General features: G+C 39.3%; 1 protein-coding gene across 2 annotated transcripts in view; it reads left to right on the top strand.

The window, feature by feature from the left end:
• The window catches only part of LOC146490097 (uncharacterized), a 112818-nt gene that overhangs the window by 8956 nt on the left and 87458 nt on the right, over nt 1–16404 (top strand). The gene's annotated exons all lie outside the window — the stretch shown is intronic.

Raw genomic sequence — 16404 nt, 5'->3', positions numbered from 1 at the left:
CAACTGGACCCGGATGAATAACTAACTCCTGCAAAACGTTTCAAGTTCTTCAAGTTGCTAATGAAATAGAGAAAACAATTTACTATTTTTACTGTATACGGCAGTTAAACGGAGCTATTAATTATTAATTTTCACGAAAATTGAACAACTGTTGAGCATTGAAAATGCTCAAGACATCTTGTTAAGTGCCAATATCCCAGCAAGACTTACGGGAAAATACCTCTGTGACCGAAATTTGAATATTGTTGACATAGACAGCATGGATACATGTATCCTAAGCGCTTTCCGATCCGAAGTGTTGATTTAGTGTAAAGGTATTGCTTGGTATGCTTATACTAGAAATACTATTTTTGTGAAGCTAATGTAAGGGTGCATTTTCGACTTTAGTTTTAGAATTCAGTTGTTATTTCCTTTTGGTAGTTTTGATAGATATTTTCCCGATTATTTCACATTTTCCTGTTGTTCAAAGATTAGAGTTAACAGTTGTGCTGTGGAAAGGTTTGCTACTTCATTTAACATTGTCTTGGGCCTCCTCGAATATTGAAATCAAGGCAAAACACTCAAGGATTTTATCAGCCTGATTGGTTTCCCTTTCTGTCTATTTTCTTAGAATAGTTGTGTTGTTCTTTCTGGTTAGTGTATTTTGAAAAAAACAAGCAGTTCTTATATCTGGTTGGGACCATTTGGCCTTGGTTGATTTACGGTCGTAAACATGTTTACAGTACACTATAAAGCAAGGCATGATTTGAGTGATACTCGTAAAAAAAGAGTAGAATTGTTGTAGAGTTGACGTACGGAAGATCCTGTTCCTTAAAGAATAAAGAAGAGCTGCAGAGATTTCTGGTTCCTCTCTGCTGTTCCAAGCAAGTGTTCTACGCTATTTCTCAAATAATACTGTACTTAGCTTAGTCCACCTTTTAATTGACTGGTTGTAAAGCTGCTTCTGAGGGGTGAGGTAAGCATCTCCAAAGGGGCCCTGCAGATGAACCCTTAGGGGGTAGGCAAGGTCTCAATACATGCACATTGGCTGGCCTGTTGCTGAAAATACGTATTGTTTAAGATCTTGTAGTAGTCCAGAATCTTTGAGCATCTGGCACCATCATCTCTTTCTCTCTAGAATAAAAAGGGAATATCTTATTACAAACCTCCAGAAAGATATTTGTTGTTTAAATGAATGTTAAGTCGATCTTTTTCACGTGACCTGTTTTCTAATAATATACAGGCTTTAGTTATGAATAATGTTTTTTGTTTTTAATCTTTATTGAGGAAATCAATTTTACTAATAAGTGATTTACAAAAGAGTCCTCGAAAATTGAAAAGAACAAAAAAAAAAAAAAATAAATAAATAATAAAATAAAATAAAAATAAAGACTAATATATATATTTAGCCAAGCCTAAAAGCGGAGCTCCATTTTTTTTCATAGCATTTATAAAAATCTGCTTAGTGTATGAACGTAATAACCTGACCAGTTCCTCATCCTTTCTGCAGTTATATTTTTAGCGCATATGCAGCAAACTGCCCAGACAATAACAATGCAATGCAGAGCGCAATTTTTTTTGAATGCTGATTTGTTACAATGGAGGCTGGCTGAACACGCCAGTTCTACATTCCGTTGGTTTCTTAATTTTGTGTCCAAAAACAACGACTTCTTTCAAGTTCTTTGGAGTTCGACTGTTTAAGCCGGGTTGTTTGTACCACAAATACATGGAAATCAAGTGCTGCAGCTAGAAAGGGAATTCCTAAACGTTAGTTTTCGTGTTTCTTACAGGAATCAGCAAAAGCCGGATTATTTGTGTCAAAGCTAAAAACTTGGATAGGATTGACATTTGTTCAGTTGAGAAACTGAAATCAGTCATGGCGTTCATGCAAGTGCTTTCAACTCGCTACTTCTTCTTACAATTAGCAATTATCCTGCGAAATCGCGCGGAACAAGTATCGCCTGATACTTAGCCGACGAGGCAGTAGGCCGAGTTGGCTAAAATCAGGCGATATTTCGCAAGATTGAGCAGGATAATTGTTTAATTATTCAACACATTGATGACAAAGCACAGATTTATAGCAGAAAAGCTGAACTTTATTTGTCAAAAAAAAAAGAAACTTGAAACATTTTCCCGCGCGCGGACCGGCATGAATGAAAGTGGCAGCTTTGTTCAAGTTTGAATGAAATCGAGAGCGTTTTGCATTAAGCTCAGTAAAAAATTGAGTACTCGTCTTGTGCGCCAATCGCTCCGGCAAGATTTTCTACAAATTTCTAGCAACAAAAGCTAAAGCCAAGCATTATTTTGAAGCTGCGAAGGATTTGTTGTGTCAGCTGGGCCGAGCTGAAAGACTGGAAATTCTTTTCAACGATTTCTCGGGTGAGTGTTTCTTTGTTTACTACGCAAGCAATTTCACGATCTTTTCTCAGTGTTTTTACAAACGCATCTAGTGCCTTATGCTTGCAAGAACTCTGGATCTTTTATGAAACTAAACGGTTTTTCAAGCGGCTCTAGATCTTATGTTTCTGAGAACAATTACTCTGTACGAGTTCCGTCTATCTTTTTGTCTGCCAGATAGCTAAAATTTCTCGAGGCACTTCAGTAAGAGCTCGGATTTTCTCAGGCGGTTTTCCTCATCTCTTCAAGACGAGTCGAGATCTCTGTTTAACGGTTGCGAGAACCAATCTAAGGAAATATATATACATGTACTGGAAGAAAGAATTTTCGTTTACAAATGATTTGTAAACGACCGTCGAATTACACGTCACGATAATATGTTTTTTTTTGTGTGTGTGTGTGTAAGAGCAAGTTACCGGCCCGGGGGAAAATGAGTGGAAATTCAAAACTGTGTCAATTCAGCTCCTATAGTTATTATTACCACTGAAATACAGTCAAATAAGAGATTGCGTGACAGATCGTGACAGAGGTTACAGTTGTGTTTTACGGATATTTAAGCCCGAACTCGATATTAATGCTGTTCAAAAACAACAGCATTCTCTTTTGAGAATGTAATGGTTTTCTCGTATTATATGAAACTTCGTTCGTACCTTGTGTAAACAAATTCATAACACTCAAGAAAAAAAAGTTATGACATCGCGAGACATCGGGAGGTGTTCTTGTCTCCGACCCCTCAATCCTTTAACTGTAGTTTCCTTTTGAAGTTATCTATTTCTTTGTTGCGTATGAGATAATTTGTCTTTATTCTATTCGGTTGTGAGAACTACTAACTCACTCGTTTCATTTAGCATGGGATCTGATCATGGCAATAAATGCTATTATTGCCGACTTCTGACATCATTGATTGGCAACAAAATTTCAGCTAGTTGTGTATAAATGCCGTATTTCCTCGAACAATAGCCGGGGCGATTTTTTTCCACACCAAAAGAGGGCAATTATTTAAGCGTCCATCTGGGACAAACTTTCCCGTTGTATTAACAATTCGTCCGGATACTACTTTGGAAATACTCCGATCTGCTTTTCTATTTATTCCATGTTTGGATAGGATTTGAGGTACACAGCACTTAAAGCCTGTGATATGGGCAAACGGTATCCAAATTCCGTGCTGAAGTCTCTTTCTCCTTGAAAAAACCCACTCTAGCAAGTAGCGGCTCCCTCTCCGTGTTTACCCCAAAATGACCAGTAAGAGCAATGATCCGTAATATTCTTGGAGCAATTGCGTAAACTTATTATTTCAAGGCTCCTTCTTTTATCTAACCTGTCATACGAGCAGGCTGTTTCAGTTATACTCTGAAAAGAGCACGAAAACTGCGAAAACGCCATTGCAGTGCTGCACAATACAAGAAAACTAGCTAGCTTTACAAAGCTCGTCACTCTGAGTAAGAAAGTTCCGTGGGAAAATTCCAAACTTTTTGCGTGGAACTCGTTTATAATTGGCTATTAGTATAGCAACACGCTCAAATAGTTAATTTCAAGCTTAAACAAAATAATTCTTTCCAAGGATCAGGACGCACTGGACTGACAAAATTTGTTTGGCCCTTCCAAAAATCTCGACAAAATTTGTCTCTGCCAAATTTTCAATTTGTCAAGCGTGGGCGCACTGAGACTCAGCAGAATATTTGTTAATCACAAGTGTCAATCACACGGAAATAAACACCATAGCTTGCGCGCTGTGCGCGGGAAAGGTTACATGAGATCTCAGGAGTCATGGGCTTATGGTGATCTTTACTGCAGAGTTTATCTCGGCACTTTATAAGAGTGCTCTGGTAGTCTTCGCATCAAGAACTGCCACGTAATCCGACATACTCTGTAAACACTGGACCTGAATCCTCTTCCTCGTCACCATACTCGTCGTCTAGCTCAGCTACATTATTTTCTTTGTGTTCTTCACGGCCGTGTTCCTCATCTGAATGCTCCGATCCGTCCTCTGATGATCCGTCTTCACACACACTGTCAATATCAGGCCTAACTGAATTTATGAGGACACTTCCTAGTGCAGGAAATTTACACTGGCATGTCGTAAATTCGAGCCACGGACAGCAATCGGCCAGGGGATCTTCCGCTGAAGAACTTTCCAACTCTTCCATCGATTTTGGTTGAGGCAATCTTGTGGGGGCGCTTGTGGAGGACACAATGTCGAAATCGACAATAAATGAAATTTTTCTTCCAGTAGATTCCTATTGAAGAGTCGGGAGAACAAGCAAATTATTATAGGTGCAATAACTTTTATTAAAAGCTCAGTGGTGAAACGATTGAAGAATATGTAGAACAAACGCAAGCGACATTACAGTAAGAATCGAACTGCAGCGGTACGGGTAAATGGCGAATAAATAATGTATAAGATAAAAGAAATATTATTACTTACCGTTAAATATTAAACAGGATGATTTCACATTCGGAGGTACTGGACTTCGAGCAGCCGACAGCTTCCCTTCAGACTCCGCCTTCCACACAACACAACAAATGCCTTGAACAGCAAGCTCGCTCGGAAAACTAACATGCCCAAGCACATATAAGATTTCCATACAAGGGAAACTTGTAATTGGTACAAATTTCTTGGTCCTCTCATCGATACAGTGAAGATAAACTAGCTTGTTTACTTCAAAGACCTTCAAAGGGACGGTCGGAGCGCTCGACAGTGCGTACTGCTTTCATTGTGTTTGAATCGAAATGTGAGATCACATGAGCACCGACCGGTGATAATATAGTTGGAAGCAATGCATCATAGGAATCGCCTTACTTCCTCCCTGGGTACGCAGTCCAGTATTTACAGCGTTCAGTTCCAGCACTCTACCCGGCTGAGACAAAATGTGGAAGGTTTTCTCATCAACAACAGTTGTTGAGTATCAATTTTCATTGTAACATTCACTCCATTTACTAACACTGTCACTTTGTAAGGGTTGTGGCCTCTACTTGAATTCACACAAAACAGCTCGCCATACACATCTCCCTCCTCCCCAGCATCCTCATCAAAAACATTAACAACATCCTCTAACTGGTGTAAGTTACCTGACCTCTGCTTGCCAGAATATCCCCTCTGATCACTTTTGTTCGGTTGCAGATCTTGCTTTTCACCTCTCGACTGATTTTTGCTGCGATTTGGACACCTGTCTTCAATGTGGCCTTTTTGTTTGCAATAGTAACAGTTCAGGTCCTTAAACCTGCATGTTTGTGCACTATGGTTCCCACCACACCGAAAACAAACCGATCTCCGCGGTATGCGACGGCCGTCCGTCCCTTCTGGCTGTACCGTTACCTTGTTCACCGACTCCGAAACCTTCGATTCCTGAAGCACTGTCATACTTTTCATTGTGACTTCCATGGCGGTTGCGATTTCATATGCCTTCTAAAAGGTCAATTTCTTTTCCTCAAGCAAACGATTAATCAAGCAGCCAAGTTAGACAACTACCCCATTCCCAAGATTGAAGATTTGTTTGCAACCATGGGGGGAGGTATGGAGTTCACAAAGCTGTATTTAAGCCAGGCGTACCAACAGTTGGAGCTGGATGAGGAATCAAAGAAGTACGCAGCCATCAACACCCACAAAGGCCTCTTTAGATACAATCGCCTCCCATATGGCATTGCATCAGCTCCTGGTATTTTCCAGCGCACGATTGAAAGTCTCCTTCAAGGAATTCCGCAAGTTGTTGTCCGTATTGATGATATTCTTGTCACTGGCAAGACAAGAGACAAACACCTGGAGAATCTAAAGGAAGTGTTGACTCGATTAGACAAGGCAGGCATCCGCCTTAAGCTGAAGAAGTGTGTATTCTTCCAAAACCAAATGATTTATTTGGGGCATCGCATAAACAGAGATAGTATAAAACCCATAGAAGGCAAAGTGAGAGCCATCCACGAGGCACCCGCATCAAGTAATGTCAAGGAACTTCAGGCCTTTCTGGGGATGTTGAACTATTACGCTTGTTATTTGTCGACTATTTTGGCCCCTTTGCATGAGCTGCTTGCCAAAGACTGCAAATGGACATCGGGTAAAAGACAGGTGGAAGCTTTTAACCGAGCTAAGGACATGTTCAATTCCTCAGATCTCTTAGTCCATCATGACCCCAGTAAAGAACTTGTGTTATCTTGTAATGCCTCGCCTTGCGGCCTTAGAGCAGTTCTTTCCCACATCATTGATGGGAAAGAAAGGCCCATCTCGTACGCCTCGAGGACCCTATCTCCTGCTGAACGAAATTATGCCCAACTGGATAAGGAGGGAGCTACAGTGATATCTGGACTCAAGAAGTTCCATCAGTATCTGTACGGACAGAAATTCAAGATTGTTACAGACGACAAGCCGCTTTTGGGTCTGTTTAAGGCAGATAAAGCTGTTCCAACCATGGCATCACCAAGAATTGAAAGATGGGCCCTACTTCTAACAGCCTATGACTATGAACTGGTCTACAAAGAGGGACAAAACCACGGTAACGCTGATGGCCTTAGTCGGCTACCTTTGCCGGATACCATAGCGAGGGTCCCCACTCTTTGGGAAACAATACTCTTAATGGACCGGTTGTAAACCTTGCTAATGGGTGCTGATCACATTGCGGATTGGACAGCCTCAGACCCAGTGTTACAGCAAGTCTTAAGACGAGTCCACCATTGCTGGGGAGATAAATGTCCGGATAAAAGCCTGGACTGCTTATTATTTGAGAAAAGACGAACTAAGCACACACAATGGATGTATTTTGTGGGGAAACCGTGTGGTCACTCCAGCAAGGGGCCAACATCAGCTTCTGGAGGACTTGCACAACACTCATCCAGGGATAGTCAGAATGAAAAGTCTGGCGCGTTGCTACCTATGGTGGGCGGCGTTGGATGATGACATTGAGGCTAAGGTCAAGTCGTGTGAAGTATGTCAGTTACATAGCGCAGCACCGGCCGCTGCTCCCCTTCATCCGTGGGAATGGCCTGAGAAGCCTTGGTCCCGCATACACATAGACCATACAGGGCCATTTATGGGACAATTATTTCTTATTGTGATTGATGCATATAGCAAGTGGATGGAGGTGTATCCAACATCCAGTATCAGTGCGACAGCTACCATAGAGCTGCTTAGAAGAGCTTTTGCCACTCATGGGTTGCCTGACATGTTAGTTTCAGACAATGGCACGGGATTCGCGAGTAAAGAATTTGGCAACTTTATGGCGAAAAATTGAATTTTACATGTGGAAACTGCCCCTAGACAACATTCGTCTAATGGTCTTGTTGAGAGATCAGTCCGTACTTTCAAAGATGGGATGAAAAAGTTGGAAGGATCGGAAGGTATAGTGCACACCAAACTCAGCAGATTCTTGTTGGCATATAGGTCAACGCCTCAGACAACAACTGGAGTTACACTAGCAGAGCTGCTGTTCAACCGCCACCTGCGAACCCGACTGGATCTTATTCGACCTGATGTAAGGCAGCACGTGGAAGGCCAACAATTATCCCAGAAACAGCAGCATGACAACACGAGGACAGCGCGACAGTTTGCTGAGGGGGACAAGGTTCTGGTTAAGAATTTTAGTCCGGGACCCAAATGGAAGAAGGCACACATTGAAAGCAGAACTGGCCCACTGTCATATACGATCAAGAGTGAAGATGGTGTGGTAACCCGTAGGCATGTCGATCACATTCTCAAACGACATGACGTACCCTCGAGGGAGGAGGACGACCTACTCGAATCAGCAGTGCACGCTGAGCAAAATCCGGTACCGCTCACGGCAGTAGAGGAACAAAAGGATGCATCCACAGAGCCCGTTTCCATTAGCATGGAGGAGTCAAACGCAAGATCCCTGGCAAGGAGGTCTTAGCGCACAAGAAGAACCCCAAGGTATTTCAAGGACTATGTAACTGTTTGAACGTGGATTAAAGTTGTGTTTAGTGATCATTATGAGATTGTCAAGTACAGACATTACGGAACAATCAGTTACCCTTGTAGGAACTGTGTTTTGTAAACTAGGTGCGGGGAAGATGTAGTGTATTGCGTGACGTCACGTGACATATGTCAGTGAATTGCAGAATTGCATAATCTATATTTTGTCGCCATGGTAACTGTCTCTTCAACAGAAGTAATTCTTACTGGTAAACGGCATTTTAAGAAAATATGCCCCCAGTCCCCCCCCCCCCCCTCCCTTCTTTCTCTAATAAATCCCCTCTACTAGGGAAGCGGGGGTTAAATAAAGCTTTTGCAGTAAGGACCCCTGTTTCCTTGAATAACCACCCTTGCATTCTCATGTTTCTAGAACAAGGGTACAATGACTTACAGGGTATAAATAGCACTAAATTAACTTATACAGGCTCTTTAAACAGATTGTCAAAAAGTATTCAAAATATCAAAAATGGTGTAGGTGGAAGGTGGAACTGGAGATCTGGAGATTAGTACATTGGAGACAAGATGAAATTAAAAAAGTGATTGTCCAAAAATAAGTTATAAAGTTTAACCTGAGATCATCCCTAGTCGTTGCACAATTTTGCTATACTATTTAAAATCGTTGCAATCTCCACTGTTAGGAAGCAGGACTCCCGGTGTAAAGTAATTTCATTGAATATTGAACATGTTTTCATTCCTGAATTAGTTTCTCAGATATGTTTTAAAGCTTGGAAAAATACAATCTCCCATAAGAAATGCATAATAAAAGAGACAAGTTACAGAATTTTACCAAAACTTTTATTGAGGTTAGCACTGGAACACTAGGTTGTAAGGGTGAGTGGGTGATGGTTTACAAACAGCTGAATGTCAAGGTCATGTCCAGCACAACTAAATATAAACAGGACTGTACGTGTAAACATACATGTAATTTTGAGAACACTCACCACCTGGGCAAGTGACTTGAAGAATGAACTCACCTTAATAACTGGCTTCCACTCACCCCATTCAACAACTTTAAATGTTACATGTATGCAATTGCTTGCATACATGTAACATGTTTGCAGTTGTTTCAGCTGAAAGTTAAGTCCAATCGCCTGAAACGGTTTCAGGGTTTCTACCCTGGGGATGGCAGAACTCCCACTCAAAAGTGACAGTGGTGCTCACTGGGTATATAAGAAAACCCTATAAGTTCCTAAGATTTTGTTTCATGGTATTGTTCCACATAAATTGTACCTATCAGAGGTACCAAAATAAAATAAATAAATAAATAACCTGACCTGTTAGTAGTAATTGACATATGCGATAACATACATTTAGTTACATTGCAAACTTTTTATTCTTTTGAAGGTGTTAGAAAGGACTGTCATAAGCCTTTACTTTACTTATACCCTGAAGAGTACCTCAAAAGGTACAAATTTGCATGTGGACCTTTCGAAAATGGACACCCCAACAGGTGCCAAAACTATGACTAACACCCCATCACTTTTATAATGAAATTCCCTGAGTTTTCCAGTTGTCATTTACACGACTATATATGCATTTCTTTTCATGATGTAAATGGTAGAAAACTGCCTGGACCAGTAAAATTTTAAAGCAAAATCAAATCCGGTACGTGTTCAACTAGATCATCATTTACAGTATGCATCTCGCCCTCTTTAAAGACCGCAGTTTTGAGGTCTTCGCTTCAATGTTTGTTCATTCACGACAACTATATGATGATATCTTCCCAACAACAGCGTTATATGGCTGTACATAAGGCCTCTGTTGAAATAGCTCTCCATCAGATCCACAGGGCAAATTGACGAGCACAATTTCATCACTCAGCTTTCTTCATCATCGCTTCACTGGACGCCAAGTTTTTCAAATGCAACACTCAGTCCCAGTACTTTGCGTCTACCTGCGTGCGCAGAACTTTTTATTTTGTTTGCAGCGTGCGGATTTTTTTTGTTTGTAGCGTGCGGATTTGTTTTGTTTGTAGCGTGCGGACTTTTTTGTTTGCAGCGTGCGGATTTATTTTGTTTGTAGCGTGCAGATTTTTTTTTTGTTTGTTTGTAGCGTGCGGACTTTTTTGTTTGCAGCGTGCGAATTTATTTTGTTTGCAGCGTGCGGATTTATTTTGTTTGTAGCGTGCAGATTTTTTTTTTGTTTGTTTGTAGCGTGCGGACTTTTTTGTTTGCAGCGTGCGAATTTATTTTGTTTGCAGCGTGCGGATTTATTTTGTTTGTAGCGTGCAGATTTTTTTTTGTTTGTTTGTTTGTAGCGTGCTGACTTTTTTGTTTGCAGCGTGCGGATTTATTTTGTTTGCAGCGTGCGATTTTTTTTTTTTTTTGTTTGTAGCATGCGGACTTTTTTATTTGCAGCGTGCGGAATTATTTTGTTCGCAGTGTGCGGATTTATTTAGTTTGCAGTGCATTTCTTTTTTTTGTTTTTTAAATGTGTAATTTCTTGTTATATGGAGTAATATTAGTAGCAAAGATGTGTCCCTTATGAGCTTCCGTAACATCGCTTCTGAAAAATTCGTGAATTGGAAACTTTTGGCACTAGGAAAAGGATTTTAAGAAAAAACTTGGAGGCATGCAACTGAGCCAGAAAGTGTCCAGTCGTGTTTTGAAATTTCCATACATTTGTCTATATTGCGAATCAGCCGTGAACTGCTACTAAAAATAATTCGCGGGAAAAAATACAGACAAATGTATGGAAATTTCAAAACACGACTGGACGCTTTCCGGCAAAGCTTCATCACTGCGATTTTTTTTTTTTTTTCTTAAAATTGTTTTCCTAGTACCAAAAGTTTCCAATTCATCAATTTTTCAGAAGCGACTTTTTTTATGAAAATTATTTGACATCGGATTTCCATACAAGCACTGTTATTTCAGACGTGTTTTCCTACTCTTCAAAATGGCGTCAAAGACCGTGATAAGGCCTATTGACACCTTGTCGTTATATGCAATAAGTGTTTCAGGTTAATTTCAGTCAAACCTTCATGCATCACGTTTTCTCAATACTGTGACTTATTTACTAATGTCGTCGTTGGAACTGTTTTGCTTAATCATCGGGGTTAAAGTCCGTTACAATTTTCGCCTGAAACTATTACCGACTATCGCTGACCACCGGAACATAAAGACATGCCATAAAAGTTCGTCATTTTGATTATTGAACCTTTCTTCTTTCACACTCATTGGGAGAGTATTGTTTCCGTATCAACCCAAAAATTATCCCACCTATTTTAGAAATACAAAACCGAAACTTCTGTGGAAATTTCCACCTTTTACTGACTGACGGTTAAGAGCAAGCGTTTATGAGCCGCTAGCTATTTTAAGCGTTTTTTTAATATTTTGAGCTACGTCGGAAAAAAAAAAAAAAGAAAAAGAAAAAAAAAAAAAAAAAAAACCTTTCGTGAAATGGCAAGCAGATGATTCTACTCACTTCCCCGGTGAAGTGGCTAAGCGTGGTTGCCTCGGCCTAATTCCCGTTCAGGACAACATATTTTTCTTTTCACGTTAGGCGTGTGTCGAAAGTCACGTATGAGAGTCTCAATGGGGGGGGGGGGGGGAGGGGGGGACAATTTTGAAGCTTGACAGTTACATTTTACCGATTTTGACGGTTGACGATTATAAAGGGGAAATTTCTTCCATGAGTTAAAGTTAATACGAACTTTTGCGTCAGTTTATATTAACAAATTAATAAATTGACGTCAGTTTTTTCATGCGTCTGTCCTGTTACGCCGAGTGGATCCGCAGACTACTTTGACAATGTTATAAAAATAGACGCATGAAAAACTGGCGTCAATTTGTTTTTTTGCTATAACAAGAAGCCAGAAGGGACAAAATGAAGTTAAAACGCGGATTAAAAATGCGAGCAACTTACATTTCAAAATCTGACGCGACCAAAATTATAAACTTGTCTCGCTCTCTTATTGGTTAATGGAAAAAGGGGGGACTTTCTATTAGCTGAAATGTGACAGATTGACGTTTGGATTTCTTTAAAATCTCGTTCGTTACGTCAGAATCAACATCGCATAAATTATGTATTTATCTGTCTGTTTGCTTATTTGACAATGAAAATTACCCAATGAGCGAGTGAGAATTTCTGCAGTTATTGTTAAATGTTGTCTGGAGGTTGAGTTTTGGTCAGAAACACGTTATTAATGTAGTTAATCATTAATATTTTGAAACTACGGCCCAGTTATTCAAAAGCCTGATTAAGGTAATCCTGGATTAACAGCAACTTTGGTTCGAGTTTAATTACACGACAATAAAGATTTTTCAAAAAGAGTTTTGTCCCACAGTTTTGACGTTGACTTTTCTTTACCACTAGCTTAAAATTAGAGTTGAAAAACAATTTTAACGACCAAGCAAGAAACCTCTGTTAACTTTTAATCGTGGATTAACTTTAATCGGCTTTCGAAAAAACCGGGCCCTGAAGTACTTCCAAACCGAAGATAGATGTGATGTCAGTTTGGACGATAATTAAGTGGAAAAGCCGCATCATAAAGTGAATATATTTGGGAACATAGAAAATGGTTAAAACGATTCTTTGAGAGCAAACTAAAAGTCCGGAAGGGATGAATAGTTGAGATAGTGATATTTGAAACACCTCAAAACCATTTGACGGCAAATAATAACTGGGTTTTTTTACGGTTGATGGTTACAGTTGGCTAAATTTTAGGTTGTTTGACGGCTGACAGTTAACCCCATTGAGACCCTCCTTTTACACAGTTACTGTGAAATGTACATTTATCCATTTATTTGAACTACAGCAACAAGACATAAATGTTATAAGTACAAATGAAACCAGATTTTATTTCTTTGTAACAAATCTTAATTACAAAATTTTTTACCTCTATATACGGGACGGGGCAGGGACGTTAGCTTAAATTTACATCAGTACTAAGTTTGTATACTGCCTTTTAATTTACCGAGTCTAACATGTCAAATGTGCTGACTTCTGAATAGCACAGCCCGTAAATTAATGTTATTTTCTAAAAATAAAATACGTTAAAGTCAAGTTTTGATTTACAATAATCAATATATTATTCCATAAATACAAAGAAACTTAGTTCGTCAAAACAATCCACATAATATTAACAGTATTCTTGGACAAAACCATGTTTAAAGCCGGTGTAGTTAAAAGCCTGAACTTTTGCAAAACACTTTTGATGCTATAAATTTTCAAATGTAATGCATCCTAAAACTGAAGCGATTGACAATCACATAAATCTATCACTTTACTTACAGCGGTTATCAATAACACGCGACCTACCGCCTTCAAAAGAGTAGGATAAAGTTGCTTTTTCGTGGACGTCAATGAAAGAAAAGCTGTTGAAATTATTTTGAACTCTGATAAAATTCCAAGATAACCCGGCTAACTTAGGTCGCGGCTTAAGACAATCAGTGGACTTCCAAATCTGTTTATAAGTGGTTTATTTTACGTAAATAAATAGTTTTCTAGTCTGAGATGCAAGCCTTCTTGTTACCGTCAGCAGTAGAAAATGTTTAGATATGACTGTTGGCACAATTGAAAATGGCTTAGAACCTGGTTTTGTTAAACACCGTCTAAACTGTCTTTTAATGACTGACCCTAAGAATTTTACCTCGCTAAGAGAAGGTAAACTTTATTTAAATTGATTTCCGAGCCAGATCAAGGGAAAATAAAAGGTATTTTGAATTAAACATTTTCATTTTCACTCCATGTAATAATTCGCACACTTGCACGCATCGCAGATTTTACAAAATAAACGTGTAGCGATTTAAAATGTTTTATAACAAAAATACAGCTTCACCAAAAAGACTTCTCTTATAGTTTTTTCTTAATTCAGTGTCAGTACGAGAATCTTCAAACGTTCAAGCTTTCAAACATGCACACGTGACATCACCTGTCACTCGTGTATTAAAGGCTGTTTCGCTGGGTTACAACCTTAAATGCCAGGAGTAACGCCTAATTCAAGATGATGGCCATTTTTATCTTCCAAAAATTAGCTGAATCACCGTTTCCTTTTGCAGGTCAGTTGTGAGTTCTTTTTTACTGTTATTCATTACTTTGAGCTTGATTGATTCTCTGGATATTTTGCCTACGATTTGGTGCATTAAAATCAGAAACTGGTTGTTATTGCTGATATCATTTCGAGCACCACAGGTTACCGCGTACAAGGCTGAGTTGCTCGAAGCATGATTAGCGCTAGCCATTGGTTAAGAGGTATTAAAACTTATAGGTTGTCATGGCATTTAACCCGGGTTAGCGCTAACCATGCTTCAAGCAACTGGGCCCAGGTCTTTAAAAATTGGTCACTGAATCGGGTACGTTCGAAATTCAAACAGCTCATAGTGCATTTTTAGAGCCAAACGGTAAAATGTCTTTGAGACTTTGCATTAATGCATTATTTGTTTTTTAGTTTTTAATTTTTTTTTATTTTTTTATTTGGGTAACCAGTCGTTTGTGGTTAATACGTTAATTAACTCGGCCGTCATGTTGAACTAGGCGTAACAAAAAATATTCCTCCATGCAGATAGAGAAGACGGTCTTTTTTCACGCTTAACCCAGGCCCCGCAGTCTTTCCAATCGTATCGGTTGTATCGAACCAGGGAGATCTTTCCAGTCTTGCTTCTTTTAACTATGGTACCGTTCCTCCTCAGTGATATTAATATGTGATACATCTCGGACTCAGCTGACGAGTTATTGAACAGGTAAACCCTCTTAGATGTACCTTGCGAGCAGAGGCCCTTCAATCTTCCTAGACTTATCTAGGAAGATCGAAGGGCAACTGCTCGCAGGGTAGCTTAGATGTAAAGAGGAACTTTCTCTCCAATTGATATCGGTTGCATGACGGCTGTAAAAGAACTTCTATGTACTGTAAAGCAAAGTTTCGCATTTTTATTTTGAAACCGGTTGTAAATAGACCATTTTAATACGGTATATTAAAATTCTAGCTTGGCTACGAGGTTCAGGGAATAAAACAAACAAAAAAATTAATTATTCATCTCTGAACCTCAAAACAAAACACTTTATTAAAACAGACAGTTGCAAGCTGGTTATATACCTACCCGCAAATAGCTGAAGCTAGTCGAGGCGGGTAGGTATGTCTATACGGACTGAATTAAGTAAAAATAAATTTGGTGTTTACAAATTGACTAAAATAAAAATTAGATAAGTAGTAAACAAACAAGTGACGCAAAAAGGATTCGCTAGCTTATAGAAATTAAAGGACTGTTAAAAATTTACAAGCTTTTCATTATTTGAAGAATTGAAGAAGGTATAAGGTAAGCATTTTCTTTCTTTAAAATGTTAATTAGTTTTTCATGTATTTGTTTTTTGAATAATTTCCTGTTGTCAGACTTTCTAATATTATCCGTTAAAGAATTGCATAGCCGTGCGCCAAATCAAGAAAATGAATTCTTTAGTTGATCAAGACGTGAAGACATGATTCAATGACATTTCTTTTTGCTTTTCTTTTGTTTTATCCCCCAAGCCTCGTAGCCAAACTAGAAATTTAATTTAATACATCAGAAATGGTCTATTAAAATAAGTGAGGGGCGGGGGAGAAGACTCCTCAAATTTTAGTATCAGATTCATCTGACAAAACTTGACGTCACATCCTGCAGCAGCCTCTCTCGGCGAAGTCGAATGATGGCGTCTGGATCGGGCATGATTTCTTCGGATTTTTGAGCCATCAGTATCAGGAATTGTGAACTGTGGATATGAAAGATGTTGTAAAGATATTGCTTCGACTTCGTGAGCAAGGGTTTTCCAAAGGAGTCATTTTTTCTATTGTTTTGACGGAAAATACGAGACAGCTAAGCGTCGTGTCATGGCGAGAATTTCACACTCTCAAAACGAGTGGCGTTCAGACTTTTGGCTCTTGTGGCTTCTGATCGTTCGAAAGCTGAAATTTCAATAGCCTACCCCGTGTGCAACATAATGGACGAGACATCGTCAGTCATAGTTTGCAGTGTTAACATCGGGAACCTAATTATCTCTCGACGTGAAGTGTTGGAAGCCTGTATCATTGAAGTTGTTCCAATTGTCTTCGTTGTAAGAGACTCTTAATCTTCCAGGTGAGTAAATGTAGTTGTCTTCATTTCCAGTTCTTTTCTGCCTACGTGAGTACCTTTACATGT

Source organism: Pavona decussata, unplaced genomic scaffold (genome assembly GCF_977016875.1).
Source record: "Pavona decussata unplaced genomic scaffold, jaPavDecu1.1 SCAFFOLD_1, whole genome shotgun sequence".
NCBI classification, from domain to species: Eukaryota; Metazoa; Cnidaria; class Anthozoa; order Scleractinia; family Agariciidae; genus Pavona; species Pavona decussata.
The sequence above is the reverse complement of the archived record's forward strand: the minus strand, read 5'-3'. Positions and strand labels throughout refer to the sequence as shown.